Here is an 18,297-nt window from a genome sequence, read left to right on the forward strand (position 1 = left end):
TGATATTTACACCAGGTGGTTGCAGAATAGAATATGACACAGAGATCTAGCTATCTAGCTGACAGAGTTAAGCTGGATGGAGTGTTACCTGCAGAGAAGGGGGGCTTGTTAGCTCAAGTGCTCCGTGAAAGTGGCCAGACTGCCTCCAGATCAGGGCAGGCTCACATCCACACCTCTGTTCCAGGCTCCCTTGATCTTTCAGCTCTGGGATTAGCTTGAACAGAGCCAGCTTGTGCCTGTCTGCTCCTGACATTGTAGAGTCACCCAGGTCCCCACATTTTTCAGGGCCAGTAAATTTCTTTTGTTTGTGCTGCAGAAGGCTTTTTCCTAGTAACATTATACTGACCCTTAATACTCACTGTATTAATGAATTACCATGTTGCTCCTATCAGCTCACAAAGCTACCTTTGCTAAACAGATGGAGACTCATTTGCTCTGTTTCCTGAGCGAGTGTTAGCTCAGTGGCCTATCATATCCATCTTATCTTTTGTTCACTTTAGCAGAGCCGATATCTTGCTTCACTTAAGCACCTGCCAGTGATAAACAGAAAAGAGACAGGTGCCAATCTCCCTAGGTCTGCCACTCCCCAGGGAAAGAGCCTATTTGATCATAGCTATGAACTGCTGACGGATCGCTCTGTTGATGCTGCATCTCACAATGATGGGAATTGGCAGAAGCCCTTCCCCACTTTGGGATGTTTTTAAAGCTTAGCTGGGTGGACCACTGCAGAATATGCTGCAGTGAACAGTCACGTTTTGGCTAGCATGTTAAACAGCACTGGTTTCAGAGTTGTGTATATGGAAGGGCTTACTTTTGCTGATCCTGATTATGCTCCAGCCAGTCTTTTATAGGCTATCAAAACACAGAGCCAAACTCTGAAGTCTTTGCTTGGATTATATGTAGTCTTTACTTGAGCAGAGCCTGCACTAAGTGAGCAAAATCTAAATAAGTCTGTCAAGGCTTTGACCTAGAGTATTTACTCACATGAGTCCCGGTGAGAATTGCAGACTTAATACTACGTTGCAAATGTAAGCGTTTCAGCGCATTCTCCTGTGCTCTGACAAAGTTAATTGTCTAATCTTGACACCAAGTGCCCTGTACTTTTTTAAGAGGTTTATGCATAAGACTAATTATGTGCTGTTAATTTGGCTGCTAGCAGCTTTCTGCTTTTAACATCCACTGGATTCAGGAACCTTACAGGATGTCATTTTCATGTAACTAGTGCAAGGGCTGTGAACTGGATGCTGAAATGCAAAGATGGCAAATACCAGTGGAATACTCTGAAAGAGGAGGAGAGCTCTGATTCCCTCAACCTTTGTCCTGGTGACCAAAAATACCAGGATGCATGATCCACAAGTGTACTGCATAAGGAAATTTTGCCAGTGTGTAGATGCTCTCTTCATGTAAGTAGAGTATACAAGTCATGACTACCATTTCTAGTAACAGCGTACAAATACAAGAAAATAGTACCTGGGTGTAAGGGAGGGGCAAGGAGGCATAGGTTGGGACAGGCTAGTGCCATCAGCACACCTGAAACTTCAGTTGTGTCTAATGCATTGGGGGCACATTTAAAATTACTGATATCTTGGCATTTAAGCTTTGAAACGAGGCAGACTTGTAGGTTATCTGAATTCTTGAGGATGTACTAGTCTGTCATAGTCTCAAAATCTGAGAAAAGCCCTTGCACAGCTTCTGGAGATGCTCAGCTGTGTTCTTCCCTCTCCCAGTCCTCATCAGTCTGTCCAGTGCTTGCAGCTGGCAGGCAGAAGAGGAGCTTTGCACAGACTGTGCTTTTGTTCTCTCTCTAGAAAGTGCTGTGGCAAGTTAATCAAATTTGTACCAGAGGACCTTTACTGACTGTTTCCCCAAAGTAGCAATTTCTCAAAGGTATAATGAAGAAATGACTGGGCACTTAGCTGAATTTCCTAAATCATAAATAATAATATAAAAAAAATAATTGGGGGAGGGCAGACTGTTGTGGGAATCAGATTAATATGACTGCAGTTTTTAGGTAGTTGCAGGTCCTACGGGGTTGAGATCATGTTTATCATCTCATTCTTATCCTATGTGAAAAAATATGTCAAAGATTCTAAAACAATGTTGAACTCACACGATGCTTCATGAGCAGAAGGTGGTGACTGTCCAGATGCTTTTATTTCAAATGTGTTCAAGCAGATCCGAGCACCTGCATTTGTTTTCAATTAGTAGCTGCACAAGAATACATTAGGATTTTGCCTGGACAGGTCTTTCACTTTGTACTTTGGGTCCTGACAGACTGTGGGCTGTCCCGTCACCTAAGAATGATGCGGTGTTTAATTCTGGGTTTGGGAGGGATGAACCCTGATCTTGGGTTTCCAGCTGATGTTCCCTGGGACTCAAAGTTCAGCTTCAAAACTGGTGCTGACCTCAGTGTGGTGTAGCTCTGAGGCAGGTGGTCTTTTTTATCAACGTCAGACCTTCAGACAGCATTCCAAGACCATTCTGAAACCCAAAGCAACCAAAAGAAAGCAGGCTGCTCTGCAAAGAAAAGTGTAAAACAAATTTCTTAGGAGCTCCTCTGACACCGTAGGCCTGATTGTTAAGAGGATCTGTGACTGCAGTCACTGAAATGACTGCTCTTTATATGGCAGTTTCCCAGCTGGCACAGAAATCAGGCTGTCAACAGTCCTGTTTCGATGGGGGGGGGGGGGGGCGGGGCAGGAATATCCACGTGCCATTAGTAAGGTATTAGAATCCCAGGTTTTTACTAAAATCTAAGGGCTGAGAGGCAAGGAATATTTTTTTTTTCCTCTGAGACACTGTAGTGTCTTAAGTCATGCGAATTATCACCAAGCACCTGTGAGCTCTTTAGAGGCTGTAGGCAGCTTTGCCTGATCAGGGAGGTAAAATAAATGCACGTGTTGATGAATTAATACCCGGTGACTTTTTTTTTTTAAGAAGCAGGTGCTGCATGAAGTTGGAAAGCAGCAAAATGAGTAGGCTTGGTTTCTGAAGATAGCTCTTCTGGGCAGGCGAGAAGCGTGATCATGGGGGTGGCTGGTGCCCCGTGCTGAGAGGAAGAACAGAGAGGAGCCTCCAACGAGGACAGGGGAGTAAGCGAGGCTGCTCAAGCCGAGCGGGAGACAGCAGGAGGAGGAAAGTTCACTGCCTGCTTAATTGCAGGGGGTGCCACAGTCCCACTGTGTACACAAAACCCTGTCAATAGCACTGAGGCACCAGCGTGTTAATTAATGATTTACTTACACTGACCCTTGACCCTGAGGCAAATAAGGGGGATTTGTTTTGCTTCTATTAACTCCTCGGCTTGCTGAGCAGAGCCTCTGTAGTCCCCAGCATCACATGTCCACACAGGAGCTACACGTGTCCTTTTTTGTGCTAGTGTTCAGCTTGTGATGGAGGGGAACTGAATGCCCCCACAGGCCTCTGCTCCATCTCCTCGTCCCTTTTGCGGTGTAGCAGCAGCTCCATCTGTTTGGCAGGAATTGCTTGTGGGTTACACCACAAAAAGCAAACCATGCTTGTTCATAATTAGCGATTGCAGGGCAGACAGTTCCCTAGCTCCACCTATCTCCTTGCACAATTGTGCACCCTCACGGGTTTCCATCGGTCCATACGTCTCCCTGCCTGTTTGCTCTATGTGAGATGAAAACCCAGCTCTTTGTTTCCATGCACGCTCCGTCATCTCCTGAACCTCTTCTGCTTACAGAACCCGAACTGCCCCATACTGTTCAGAAAAACAAGCTTGAATCCGTATGTGTGGCTGCTGCCCTGGTCCTTGCTTTGAAATGGGCCCAGTGAGCCATAAAGGCAGGGCTGCAGAGAGTGCAAGGAGGATGGGGAACAGGAGGGGATTACCCAGGTTCCTCCCCAGGGACGTTTTGAAGGCAGAGACACCTAGGTCTAAGCCTAAACACTGGAAAATGAGGAAAATGACAGGGCAAGGGACTTCTCATGAGGTTCAGCATGAGAACAGGAGGCTCCTTGCCTCCTTTTCACTATGTTTAGCCTAAAAGTCCATGTTGATATGGCAGTGTGGGTGGTGGGAAGGGAAATGAGTACAACAGTGTTTGTGGAGCTTGATGTCATTTCCCAGCAGCAGAAATGGAGACAGAAGTCCCGATACATCCTCAGGGACACCTGCTGTAATCATCACACTCAGTTTGCCCAAATGGCTTCCAGCAGAGCCTGGAGTCTGACCTGTGGCTAGTCTCAAAGCCAGGTCTCAGCCACAGTGATGTCTTCCCGTGTGACCATGGCCAGGCCTCTTAGATTCAAGCCCACGCAGAGATCAGGTCTCCAGCTCCCATGCAATAGAAAATGAAGATCTAAGTAAGCATTGGGAAAGCAAGAGGAGCAGCACTGACCTCTCCTTCCCCTGGGTAGCAGGAAGACAAATACTTTACAGAATGTAAAGAGCTTGATACTATGGAAATAGGAACTCTATAAGTTACTTAGTTCACACACATGCAACTCCCAGAGGGCGTAGCTAGGGTTGTTCTAGTTTTTTAGTATTATTGCTTCAGGCTTTACACCTGAAAATGCCAGATATACTTAAATCAAGTGCGATGGTGTCACTGCATAGTAATAGTGTTTTATCAGGGGGATGGACTGGTCTGCTTTCTCTCTCAAGAGCGTTTGGAAGAGTATGATGCAGAGTGGATTGGAAGGCAGATGGGTTCCTCTCTATTGGAGGATTACATTTTTATTAAAGTAGCTGGTTGTTGCTTCAGTGGAGGGCCAGTGGTGGCTGCTGTGATCAATAGAACCGTGCTTTTTATGTAAGATTTGCTCTTGCTCATCCCGTTTTTGCCAAGAATGTTCAGCTTGCGATCAATAACGAGCCGTGATGACAAAGTAGCTCATTTCAATTGAATTTGATATCATTAAAAATGTTAAAAAAACCATTGTCTCTTCTACCTTTTTATAGAGAAAAGCTTTTTGATGAGAAAATTTGGTGCTGCCCTAGCAACTCAGCAGGGTGAGAACGACTATCTGCCTCACTTCTGCCAATGCTGGTCCAGGTGTCGCATGGCTGAATTCAGCATCTTGTATCACTATATTTAGGCTGGCCTCCAGGCTGGGTTGTGGGTGTAATTTCCCTGGTCCTGGTACATGCCAAGCACTGACCTGTGAAACAACTGCCCTGCACTGCTGAAATTTCACTCCCAGAAGAAAGAGGCATTTTACTTTCAAAGGAAAAATATTTGGGTGGGTAGGTGGGTGGGTGTTTAAAAAATTTCTCTTTGCTTTCAGATGTTCTTCCTCTGTTCAGACAGATTTTGCAATTGAAAATTATTTCCTGTAAGTTTTAAAAGGTGAAAAAATACTTTATACTTTAGAAGAGGACCCTGATGGTGAGGGGAGAGGATTCCTGCTGGTGGGCTGGGATGTGATGCCAGACAGCTCCCAAGGTAAGCTTACCTGATGCACACTGCTCCTACCTTTGGAATCTGGCTCCTTTTGGCCCTTGTTCATTAAGAGTTTTATTCATAATTAGAAGAATGGCATTATGATAACTTAAAGCTCTGAAAGGTAACTGCAGCCATATATCTCGTAATTTTCCATTTTCAAAGTCCGAACACACTATGTAAATATCCCTCCGGTGCCTGAAATGGGTGATTATCTTCCATTCTGATTTGAAGCAACCCTGATGTAGGGACTAACTTGCTTCAACTTTTGGAGACCAGCCAGCCCTTCTGATGCTGACTGGAGCACAATTGTGTTTACTGGGCTTGTCTTGTGCATTGCAGCTTGTTTAATTTCCTAATAAGTTCCTTTGTTGGGCAAGAAGGTGAAATGAATTCTTGCTATTCCAGGAAGGAGTATCATCCCCAGCCTGTTGTGGTTCAGGTCAGAGTGACACAGCGTGGCAGAATACCAGCAGCAAATTCCAGCATTAAAATAAATGGCTGCAGAATTTAACTGGGTAGAGGTTGGAGTTGTAGATTTGACTTTTCCTCTTCAATCTGCAGAATTCTTTTATGCATTTAGAGCACCTGTTACATATCAGGGAGAACAGTCCTTAGAAATTAGCTTCCAATCTTTTCATTTTTTCCTTCTCTTTTTTTTTTTTTTTTTTCTTTGTCCCACCTCCTGCTTTAAAAATGTCCTTGCACCCAGAATGGAGAAATGGACATTTTAATATCACAGCCAGGCAGAAAGAGATGTGTGTGTTTTCAGGAGTGTCTGGTGATGCCTCCTAGGTGAATCCAGTGGGTTAAGTATCTTGTCAAATCAGGTGGTGCCTCCTCTGAGAGCTTCTCAAGGAGGAGCTGCAAAAGCAGAATAAGATGAAGGGGGATGCGATGAACTACTCAAAGGTAGTTTGTATGTAGTTAGTATGGGAGCAGTGAGCTCTTTGGATGGGCTTAGAGTTGGTTGGAGCTGAAGTCTGACAAACGAGCTCGGAGACCCTACACCATGCATGGAGAAGGGAGGAAGGTGGGATGAAACAACTGTAGGCCAAGCTGACAGACCGACTTTGCACTGGTTGCTAGGCAAAGGCAACTCATGCCTGAACCAGCAATCCCAGCCTCTCCCAAGGAGTGTAAGGGCTGGAGATGAAGGCTGCTGCTATTCCAGTGTCAAGGAGCTACACTTTCTTTTAGCAGCATGGTCCTGCCTTATTTGTTTCCCCTCCAGCTGCTGGGTGTTTGCAGCAAGGTTAACTCTGCCATGCATGGAGAGAATTCCTCACTGTGCCTTGCTTCACATCTTTTGTTTTCTTATGTTATAATTTCATAACCTCAGCAACAAACTTCTCCCCCTCCTCCATCCTTATTTGCCCGCTCTCCTCCTCCCCTTACTCCAGTGGTTTATGAGTTTTGTGCTCTGTGGCCTATTAAGGTTCAGTTCCCAGCCAGTAAAAATGAGGAATTGGTTCCTGCCATTCCACGCAAGGAGTTTTAATGCACTCGGTCGCCTGGAAGCCTAAATGCAATAGTTTTGTATCGGTGATAGTTGTGTAACATAAAGCCTTAATAAAGGTTTATAAGGGAAGGGATATGAAATGGAGCGTACAGAGTTCAGCTCTGTGTGCAGCTCTGTTGGGGAGTTAAACAAGATAGAATGTGCTTGCAGAGGAGCTAGGGAGCTGTGATGTGCGGGAATACCCACTGCTGTGACCCCCCATCCCAGCTGTATCACCGCCTCCCTGTGAGAAAAAACTCCCATCTTCTGGACCCTGCGCGAGGGAACCGCGGAGCACTGACTTGAAGAGTGACACCTGTCTTAGTCGACTGGGTTTCCAGGGAGGATGCCTGTGTGCCTCATCATGAAGCTGGAGAGCAATCCCCTGCTGTTCATGTCTCTAGAATACCCAGGGCAGCACCTCCCTCTGCAGGTTCTCCCCAAGCCTGTGTGTGCAGGGAAGGTGCCCGTGCACACAGCTGGCAGCTAGAGAGGCACCGTCACTCTCTACATCGTACTCAAGTACTCCCTTGGGCTGAAAAGTTGACTTTTCCTTCCGCTTCATCTTTTGTTTGACTTTTTGGCTGTGACTCTTGAAAAGCCGCTTGCTACCACCTCCTCTTGCTGTCTTACCTCTTTGGCTTGTAAGATTTTAAAGATGCTGTCTGCCTCCGCAGCGCCTAGCACCATCCTTCTTCAGTGGTCAGTGAGGCATTTAACACACATATTTAATAGTCATGTGGAACTCAGATGGGAAATGCAGAGACAGAATCATACCTATCCCTTGTCCTTTCTTCTGTTTCTGGGATGGTAGCACATGCAGTTATGACCGCCCTGCTTCTGACCAGCTGATACCATACAACCTTTTCATGAGATTTCCCGTCAAAAGTCTTGAGAGTAGGTGCATGGGAATGCATACAACAGGTTTGAGGGGTGGCCTTAGCTTCCTTATGATATGTATACCTGAAGGTATTTTTTGTGGTTTTGCTCTTCACCATATTATCAAATCTTTCCTTTTTTGTTTTATTAAAATGCTTCATAAACATGAGCTTTCAAGGGGGTAGAGATGATAAGGTTTTGACACACCAGGGTGTTCAGGTTTTTTTAACCCCAGATCTTCAAACAAATGTAAACAAAAACATTAACATGCATTTCCTTCTCAGTTAGACTTCTGTTCTTAGTATTTTAAGGTTTAGCTATCTAGAACACTTTAGAAGGGGAGAGGAGGAAGGCACAGAAATTTATTTTGCTGTTTCTGTTCTCTTCTATCTTCTGACGTCTAGACCAAGTCCCTGTCCCAGTCACCCCCAAATTCAAACCTCAGAACTGTTTAAGTTTTTCTGAAGAGGAGGACATAGGTAGCTGAAAGACAGACAGAAAAGTTGTGATGATTTTGGAGAAATTTTATTGTCTGATCCTAGGGTTGGGTTGTTTGGGGTTCTTTTCCTTCAATATTGTTTTTGAAAACATTTTACAACTTCAGAATTTTAAATGCAGATCTAATTACAAACAATTACAGCTTTTATTGTCAAATTTTAATATACACAATTTTAGGCTTAGATTGCAAACCCAATAAGGTTTACGTAGATGTGTGGTGGTTTTATTATTATTTTATTATTTTTTTTTAACAGTGTGGGGAAAACAAATATCTGAAAACTGTTCATGAGGAATCTCAACTATCTCCAACCTAGTTCGTAACATTGCAAGAAAAATGCAGGAAGAGCTCAACCAAGAAAGACAGTGAACTGTCCTAAGTGATTAGAGATGGTGCTTCTGCAAGGCATGAATTCCCCATAAATGTATTAAAGGATATTAACCATAAAGCGTAAAAATTATGGACGAATATTGCAATGAACTTTTTCATTGCTGATCAGGTTAATAGATGGGGTGAAGAGGAAGGCTAGTATGAGGCCTTCCAAGGTCCTCAGGAGTTATTGCAGAGGACAAAAAGTAGAGAGATGAAATAGAGAAAATAGATATGGATAATAACTGTGCTTCTGAACAGGTGCAGTTTTCTCCTGTGCTACAGAGGTGACAGAGTAATAGCAAGTGATAACTAAATCGGTGTTTCAGTAATTGCAAAGCCTTGGTCCATGCCTTAGCATCCCGCTGCTGTCCTTGAGTTACTCTGATGAGAGGACAAAGTAGTCTGAAATTAATATCCTTGTCTAATGATCAAACCCATGAAGAGAACCTGGACTTTTGTGAATGTTGATAGGCTGCCTCATATGCTGTCCGCCTGTTACCAGCACAGGACAGTTTTAGCTCATCTAGTTTCATCTTCAGACCTGTCTTAAATTACACAACTTGTCTTACTGTGCTTCTCAGTATTGAGGTCAATGTCCAAAAGTTTCAACTGTTTATTGACCAGTTTTCTCTGATGGATGTGTTTCTTTGGCTTGCCATAATGCCTACAGGGACACCATGCTGTAGATTGGGATGTGTTTTGGTAGAAAGGATGGTAACCATAAATACTGTGCCCAAGTTCCCTTCCACTCCTTCACCAGACTTGCTGTTCAACCTTGAGTAAATCACTTAAGGTTACATTCAGGAGAGTATTTTAGATGAGTAGCTCATATTGAAATCAATATGGGTCAATTGTAGAAATGAGCTCTAGTTCCCTCTTTGCTTCATTTCCATGTATGTAAAATGGTGAAAATAGCAACCTCTATGTTACAGAGCAGGAGGACCAAATGCATTAAATACTGAAAGCAGCTCAGATGCCATGGTGATGGGAAGGCACGTAAGTACCAAGCTGTAAATGGTTCAGACTCACATGCCAGCAGGAAGAACAACTTCAGCATTGGAAGTAAGTCATCAGGGTATCTGCAAAGAGGAGAAAAAAAAAAAAAGATTCTTGAAAGAATCCCCTGAACAAATTAAATCTTGAGGCCTAAAGACAAAGGGAGAGAGAATTAATTTTTCTACAGATATGAAATGTTCTGAATCAGATAAGTCTTGTCATTAGAAAAGGCACTAAGCAGCAAACGTCTGGATAATACTGCCAGCTCCAAGCTTCTCTTGGAACCTCTAAATACATTAAATCCATAAAACTAAATGAAAGCAGCTGCAGTTTTATAGAAATAAAGGCTCTCATATTAAAAAGCTGAGAGCTTATGAAATGGAAGAAAAAAATAATAATAAAATTAAAGGCAGGAGGAGGAGGAGAGAGAGACGAGTGGAAGTTAGAAACAGGTTCCTAGGAAAGAATGATGCAAAAAGCTCTAAGTTAATATGTGAGAAGCCTTCAGAGACAGAATAACACACATTCAGTGCTCAGCAAAGGAAGAATAATAATTTTTTTCTCAAAATATTTTTTTTTGTTTAATAGAGTTTTTAATCTAAAAATATCATCCTGCAATAAAACATCTTAGAGCATTGTGCCCTCTGGAATTTTGGGGGAGGCCCAGAGGGATTATTCTTTTCCCATTTCTGCTTCTGTTTTCTGTAATGAAGCATTTTGACTTTCCACTTTGAAACACTATTTCTTCCTCTTTTTTAAGTTACCAAAAAAAGGTAAGTCTTTTTGTCCCCCTTATACTTTAACACATCAATGCATAGAAATAGCCAAGTATGTTTTGTGAGAAATTTTGCTGTTTTTCTTTTTGTGGGAAATGGAAACAAGGTTTCTGTCCAGCAGTAATTCCTCGTGTCTTATGCATCCTTGAGGTTCCGAGAAGAGAATGAAACTGGAGGTGGGGGAATAGTGCATACAAAAATAACTTTCATTTGTATGCAAATTTGCTTTCATTAGGATTTTCAGTTCTTCTTTCTTAGATGTATTACAGTAGTGTTTGGAGGCCTGCTGTACAAACGCATGAATTCTGCATTGCTAACATCCTTTTGTGCAAGAGCAAAGAAAGGCTGTTGAGCCACATCTGTGTGATTTAAACAGAGCTGCCACTGACATGCTCACTTGTATGTTTTTTGGCTTTCTTAGAGCTGGTGGAGGAGATCCATCTTGTTCAATCTCCAGCATCTGAAAGTCTGTGCCTGAATGGGCTCTCTTGGGCCCATTTTATAGCCAGGAGAGGGACAGGCACCTTCAGAGACACATTCCCTGTGCCTGTTGGTCTGCATTGCCTATAGAAGAAGTCCAGATTGACTAAGTCAAACTTGAAGTCAAAGTTCAGATCATTGACTTCCACTCCAGGCTTCCTGAACATGTTGAAACCATTCTCACCAGCTGGATGTTTACCACTGAAGTAGCACACCACAGTGCTGCTTTTTTGCCAACAATTCAGGAAAATGTGTGTGTGAGCCAGATTAATTAAAGCAGTCTTGATATGTGGTACTTTAGATATACAGTATTTTCTCCTGTTTGGATTGGGGTTGGTGTTGGTGTTTTTTTGGGGGTTGGTTTTTTTTTTTCTGTTGGGGGTTGTTTGTTCCCCCCTATTTTTAAGACGTGGGAAGGAAAGGGCCGGGGTGAAGCTTGTTGAATATTTTATGCATAGGAATAATTACTTCTGCAAAGCTATTGAAGGGAAAACAGGAATTATTTGATTCTGACAGAAGGAAAGGCAAGTGTCTAGCTTTGCCACTTCCTTTCTAGGTCTCTGCTCCAAAGGGTTTTGTGCTTGCTATTTAGTGTTTTCTCAGCAAAGTACTACTGAAATAAACAGTCCAAGTGAATTCTTGTTTTTTCCTCAATCAGATCTATTACAGAGGGTTTTTTTCCAGTTTTGAGTGTTTTCCAATGCTGTTCCACTGAAAGGCAGAATTTATTCAGAAATGCTGTGAGACACCAATGAATGCATATTAAACCAGCTGCCCTTAAGCAAAGAGTATGGACTTCTAGTAAGAACAGACCTAAGTTCCCTTCCTGGCTGTGTGCCTGGTTTGATACAAGGTGATGGATGAAATGAGTAACATCTTTCTCCCATCAGTTTTCTTACTTGGATAACAGCTATAAAAGCTTAGATGTTACCAGTGATGATTTCATGTTCCAGACTTACTGACATTTATGTTGCATTAATTATACTTTTTAAAAAACAAATACGATAATACTTTGAGATCTTAGGCTGGATGCTAGTTCTCAGCAAACCTAAGTATTTTAAGTGCCAGCATGCTTTACATTCCTGTACCATTTTAGTCTTGCCTTGTTCCAATGTGTCAGGCCTGTGGAGCAATACCATTTCCCAGCCTTTTTGCCTTGGCAGGAAGACACAAAGGCCAGGGAAAGTTGTGTGATTTATTCTAATTTTCCTTAGAACCTCTCTCTTGGTGCACTGAAACTCCAAGAGGGCAAATGTTCCCATCCAGGAAAGCAAAGCTTGTCAGATGTTACCATGACAACCTGAGTGTAATTAAGGCCTGCTTCAGCTGCTAACAGCTGTGTGCATTTTATCTGTCTTGAATTTTTTTTTATATACATACATAGATAAATATGTATCTATATGCAAGTATACTGTGAGGATATCTATCTAGCCATACATAAACCCACACCTAAATTGCTGCCCCTAATGTACATCTGTATTAATCGAGTTGCATACAGCAATTTGCAAAGCCCTTGCTGTTCTGAAGGGTGCTGAAGCACCAGAGCTTCTCTATTGCCTCTCCTTTCACAACCACCCATTCTAATGAAATGCAGAAAAAAAAAAATATTCATAGCTAGAAAAGGAACCCCTGCTCCAGGGTTAGAGTTTCCAGCAGCTTTTCAAGTTAGTGATAGAGACTGTAATTTTCCTTCCTATTAAGGTGGAAATAGGAGCTGTTTCCTAGCATTAAATGTCTCTTGCAAATGCACCCAAGTTCTGAAATAAGTCACTTAACCTTTAGGTAACACTACCCGTCCTCCTGCAGGCAGCCATCCTCACACACACGGCTCCTCAACTCAGAATAGTAAGCGTGTGCTGTGGTGGGTCTGAGCACAGTGCTTCTTGGAATGTCATGTCTTCAGGCTGCGTGTGGACCTTCTGCATCTCAGAGCACAGTTAGTGCTGCTCTGCCTGGTAAAGAACAGGGTCCTTGGTGCAGTGGACAGGAGCACTTATAAATTGCTGCAGACAGCCAGCTCACTGGAGAGGGAATGGGATACTCCAGGCAACTTAAACAGAGCTCCCAGCCTGTGGTTGATGTCTCTTGGTAGTCAACAGGTATAGGACCCTTTCAAGAGTTAGTCAGAGCAGATACGCTCACTGTCAGCTTTGAAATGAGTCTTTTTGAGATAACTGGTTTTCCCCGCCTAAGCAAGAAGTTGCACTGGGTCTGCTTGGGTAGTGTGAAGACTTTTCACTCTGGCCCTGTGGGTTAGAGTTATCAGTTAATAAACAGTGCTTTTGTTTAGTTGGTTGTGCTGAAAGTAAACATGTTTGCTGCAAGTTTGACTCTTAGAGAATGTGGGTTTTTGTGAGATACCACACCTAACTTATCTGAGGCTGTGAATATACTAGACTCCCACACAAGTTTAGCTACCCATCATTTCCAGCAAAGGAGTTTAACTCTTCATGGAGCCTGCAGTAATGCAGTGAAGCATGGAAAACATCATAATGAATACCATTCTTGCCTGATATCTGTATAAAGTGCACAGATGACACTATTTTTGGTGGAAACCAGCGCTCAAGAGTTTAAGTCTCCCATTTGTGGAAAAAGAAGAAGGATGAGGAGAGAAAAAGTGAAGAACTGATTTTAGGAAAGATGATTCATAAAGTGAATGCAGTGTTGTGAAGGCAATGTTGTTATCCAAAAGACACTAAGCTGTGGATGTGTCTTCAAAAAGCTAGATTTTTTTGTTAATGGCTTCTAGATTTACACCTGCCATAAACCATGCAAATGTAGATGTCCAGAGAGTGATTGGCTGGCCTTTGTTTATTTTTTTTTTTTATTTGAAATTATACTAGTCTGTGCTGGTGAATACAGCTGTGTTCTGCTCTTTCCCTTTGTGTGTGTAAAGTTATAGGTGCCAAGGGACCCTGTGAACTTTCTGTTTTGGGAAGGAATCTCATTGTGTGCTGCGGTTTTGGGAATGTAAGATTTCCCCTGAGTATGTGAATGGGGTTACGTCTCTGAATGATTTTTGCCTGGGGGACAGGGTAGGTGGAGGCTGCAAGCAGAGAAACCAGCAGTGTGTGATTATGTCCATAAGGTCCTGTGTCTAAGGCATGGTTCTCAGAGGTCAGATAACTCTCTGCAGCTCTGTTTCTGACTGCCTGGCTGCTGAAAGGCAAGTCACCTGGCGTCCCTTTGGCTGAAATTCATTATTTCAATTCTGGTCTCTCTACTGGTCTCCTTGGTCATAGTGTTTCTGTTTCCACTGTAAGTGATCATGTCAGGCAACCCCATTCTTTCTATAGGAATATATTTTAAGGTGATCATAAGACTGCGTAGAATAACTTAAGGACTTTGATTAAAAGATGGTTAATGATCCGCTGAGAATGTGCTGTGTATGTGTGTATATACCAACAGGCATTTGTAATTTGCTATGTGTTCAGGCTTGTGTACGATAGTACCCGCATCCAGGTATCCTACAGCGAGCACTGACAGGAGTCTAGCTAAAGCTGCAAGGTAACTTTGGGAATGGTGTGCCATGAGTTAGCCTGAATCCAGAGGAACTAAAACCACCTGAATGCCATGCTTTAGAAATGCTTTATAGGAGTCCTTGGAGAAAAATATTTCAGCATTTTGTGGTATATACGTGAGGGAAGTACTGTTCAGGGAGAGGGGTGAGATGAAGGTTTTGGAAAAAAAAGAAGGAAATTTTCTGGAGTCATTTAAGGGAAAAAAAAGCTGAATAGTGGGAAGACTGGGGTGACAGGTAGTAGGAAATCTTTGCATGAGTGTAGCTTACTACTAGAGGGATTTATTTTACTTGTTTTAAGGAGCTCTGTGAATGATCAAAACATACTCCTCCGCCCCAAACAAACAAACAAAACCACATCTTCCAAAGAAAACCTGGTTATGAAAACTTTGTTCATTTTTGTTGAGCTAATTCCAAACTGAAGATGTGAAAGAATAATTTCCAGGTCCAGCCTTCCATGTGAATAGCTCCAATTCCTAACTTAAAGTTGGCACGTGCTTTATCAGCCTGGAAAATCCATCTCTGAATAGAAGCAGAAGAAATAATAAACTGGCAATTGGGATAATATGATACCAAGATTAGCTTCCTACATAGCTGCAATGCCTCGAGTCATTTACTTGGGACTGTGATATACCTAGTTATATCCAAGTTTATTTTGTCTTGAGATATATATATATGATGCACTTAAATCCCTCACTGATGTTTTTATAGCTGGGTAGCCATTTTGTGAACTATAAAGTGAATACCCTCAGAGGAAAATATCAGCACGACTACATTTTGTGTGCAATATTTGGTTCTGTGCTGCCCATCTCCTATCCCATGAGAGATGATGCCATCAAGAAGGTGTTTCGCAGGCAGTTGGTGGGGGTGGGGAGAATGGAGGGGATGAAGGAAGGTGAGGATGGTGTGTGCAAGGGATAGAAAGGTCAAATATTTACAGAACCGGGTCACATTTTCAAAGCTCAACTTCTGGATAGCAATCACAAAGAAAAAACTCATTCCTTCAGAAACCAGGATGTGCCTTGAATAAGGAGGTATCAGTAAGAAAATGAAAAACATGCTCAACACACAGTCAAAGGATCTACTTGGAACTGGGAGATTCAGCAGTTTAAATGTGCCTTTGGACTGTAAATAAACCCCAAACCCTATCTACCAGTCAAACAGACTCCAGTCCTTTTTAACATAAGATTTGCTTTAATTACGAAAGCATATTATCATTTATCATCACACTCTAATCCCTAACCATACACCTCCTTAGCCTCTCTTATCCGGTAACTTTACTTAGCCTGTCTTCACTGATATAAATCTACATCTACATATCAAACATATTCATGAACCATTGTGGGGAAAAAAAAAAAAAAGAAAAGAGGCAGCAAACACCCCCACACCCCTCTCAAGTGCAGCCTTAAGCTAGTAGCCCTGTGTCTGTGCTTTTAATGCTCAAACTTCCTTTCTGCTGCTGAGCTATAGCTCACCAAAGGTGCCTCTGTCCCACAATAAGGGACAGTCTCCCTGCCAGTCTCGCATGCTAGCCCATAAATCTCTGTCTTTTCAGTGTGTAGGTGTTTGGTGTCACGGTGCTTTACACATCTCCTCAATTGCTGCTGAAGCTGCCTGAGGTCTGCTGCGATGGATCAGGGTTTTGATGTTGGTTTGCCTGTCTGTACACTTTGCTAATTAGAATAACAAAACTGGTAGCAAATCTTCAGGCATCAGCCATGCATCACATCAATTAAAAACATCAAAACCAAAGTCTCTCCTGGTTCCTCTCCTTTCCACTTGATCTCTTACTCCATGGGATGGTGTAACTGTTTCCCTAAGTCCTTCTCCTAATTACTGTGTTCCTTCTTTCCTCTGTGAGCTTCCTTGCAGCCCCAGTTCTCTCCTGGTATTTTATTTGCTTGCCCTTTCCTTCCCTGCTAGGGGGACACCACTACACTAACAGGGGAAAACAAGCATTTGCTGAGCTTACATACTCTGACAGAAATGTAAGCTTATGATTTTGAACTAATTTTGTCATCTTGTTTAATTTGTTGCTGACTTCTTTTATTTTCTTTAAAGTACCAATCTTTGCAGCACTTCTTCCAAAGGGTAATTGTATGTAATTTCCTTATGCCCTTCTAATATAATTGTTAAGTTAGTTGCTTGTGGGGTAGTTGAGACATACAAGTTTCAGTTAGATGAGCTCATATGTTCTACTGGATAAACCCTAAGCCACTGAACAAGTAAGTGTACATCTTAGGTCATCATGAAACACAGTTGTACGTAATTTGAATAAAACCCCCATAATATGAATTTTTACAAAGCTTGGATTCAGTTTTGAGCTGCAGACATCTAAACTCACTTCTCATGTTTAACTGATGCAGAAATATGTAATACTTGGAGGAAGACCGAGACACTGCCTTAAATTTCTTCTTAGGCAGTTTAGTATGTGCAAAACAGAAAACAGAGGGAGATGTCTCATTCTAAAGATAATTCTGTGTGCAGAGTCTGAAAAATGAGATCATGATACAAAAAGGCTACTCCCATACTGATGTAATTTCCTCATGCCCTTCTAATATAATTGTTTATTTTGCTTAGATTAATGCAAAAATAGAAAGAGTGTACTATGGCTATTTTGGTCTTGTCATCTCATTCTGTCCAGCTTAAATTATATTGTGACACACAGCAGAAAAATACCCCCAAAAACCAAAACCCTCAGTGGAATTCAAAACCCAGTATGCAGGCATGAATATAATTCCACACCCTCCCTGATACATGATGACCCAAAATTCAGACCATCAGTATTTTGTCTTTTTTCCCTCCTTATATAATCTCTTGGCTTTATTTTGTGTATGAGTTTATGCTCTGGCCAATGCAATACAGGATGGAAAATCTCATGACAGAGGCCACTGCCTCCCCATCACTGTCTCCTCTTTGCTGACTCAGGCAGTTCAGAGAAGTATCTCAAACACTGGGATGTTTCCGAACCTGAACTCTCAGCCTTCTGTGCCTTGCTTTTCAGTCTCCTTGCCCTGCTTTCACAATGTTCGTTTGCTTTGCATCACCTTAAGACCTACTTTCAGTGGGATTTCTTTTTAAACCTCCCTGTTCAATGATACTGATGCACTTATTTCCCTTTCCTCCTTCCTCTCCTTGTCTTTATTTGTGAATACTCAGAGCTGCTGTTGGGAAAGTGACTTGTACCAGGGCAAATTGCATTTAATTCAAGTCACTCTTTACACCTACAGAGCTGCGTTCCTGCTGTTCAGCATATGTTACGCGTCCCCTCTCCATGCCTGGTCCACCCGCCTTGGCAATTTAATTCAAGTTGCACAGCGTCATGCTTAGAGTCTCCAGTTTAGTCTCAAGTGTCAGGCAAGATGGCTGCTGTCATATTCATTTAAGCATCCCATGTAGATGAGCCCTTTGTATGACAAGAGAAGGGATTTTGTGGGTCAAAAGCAGCACAGACCAGGAGACTCAACATCTCGTAGTCCTGAATAAGCTATCTGGACATTTCTGACCGGGCTTCACATGCTGCAAATGATTGACTGCAATACTCACTTTCGTCATGAGTCTCTCTTTTTATAGAATTATTTCTCTTCAAAGAAGTTGTGGAGTTTTGTTATATTGACATGGCACCTGCAGTCAGCCCAAAGTAGAGCTCTGTCCTGAAAAATTTGGGGAATGCATTATTCAGAATATCTGGAAGCAAAGCAAAAGGCTTTTCTATAAAGAAAGCACTAGGAAACAGAAAAGGTAAAATGTGAGTAGTGTTAGCACATCTGACAACTTGTGGCAGGATGCCTGTTCTTGCAGTCCTTTGGTTAAATGAGTCAAACTTACTGTCTAGAAGGAGGAGGAAAGAAGAGGGGGTGAGGGGCAGG

The 18,297-nt window shown here is 42.4% G+C and overlaps 1 protein-coding gene across 9 annotated transcripts in view; it reads left to right on the forward strand.

Annotated features, from left to right (window-relative positions):
* The window catches only part of CELF4 (CUGBP Elav-like family member 4), a 723,613-nt gene that overhangs the window by 116,710 nt on the left and 588,606 nt on the right, over nucleotides 1-18,297 (forward strand). The window lies entirely within an intron of this gene.

The sequence above is a fragment of the Falco cherrug genome, chromosome Z (genome assembly GCF_023634085.1).
Source record: "Falco cherrug isolate bFalChe1 chromosome Z, bFalChe1.pri, whole genome shotgun sequence".
In the NCBI taxonomy this organism is placed as follows: domain Eukaryota; kingdom Metazoa; phylum Chordata; class Aves; order Falconiformes; family Falconidae; genus Falco; species Falco cherrug.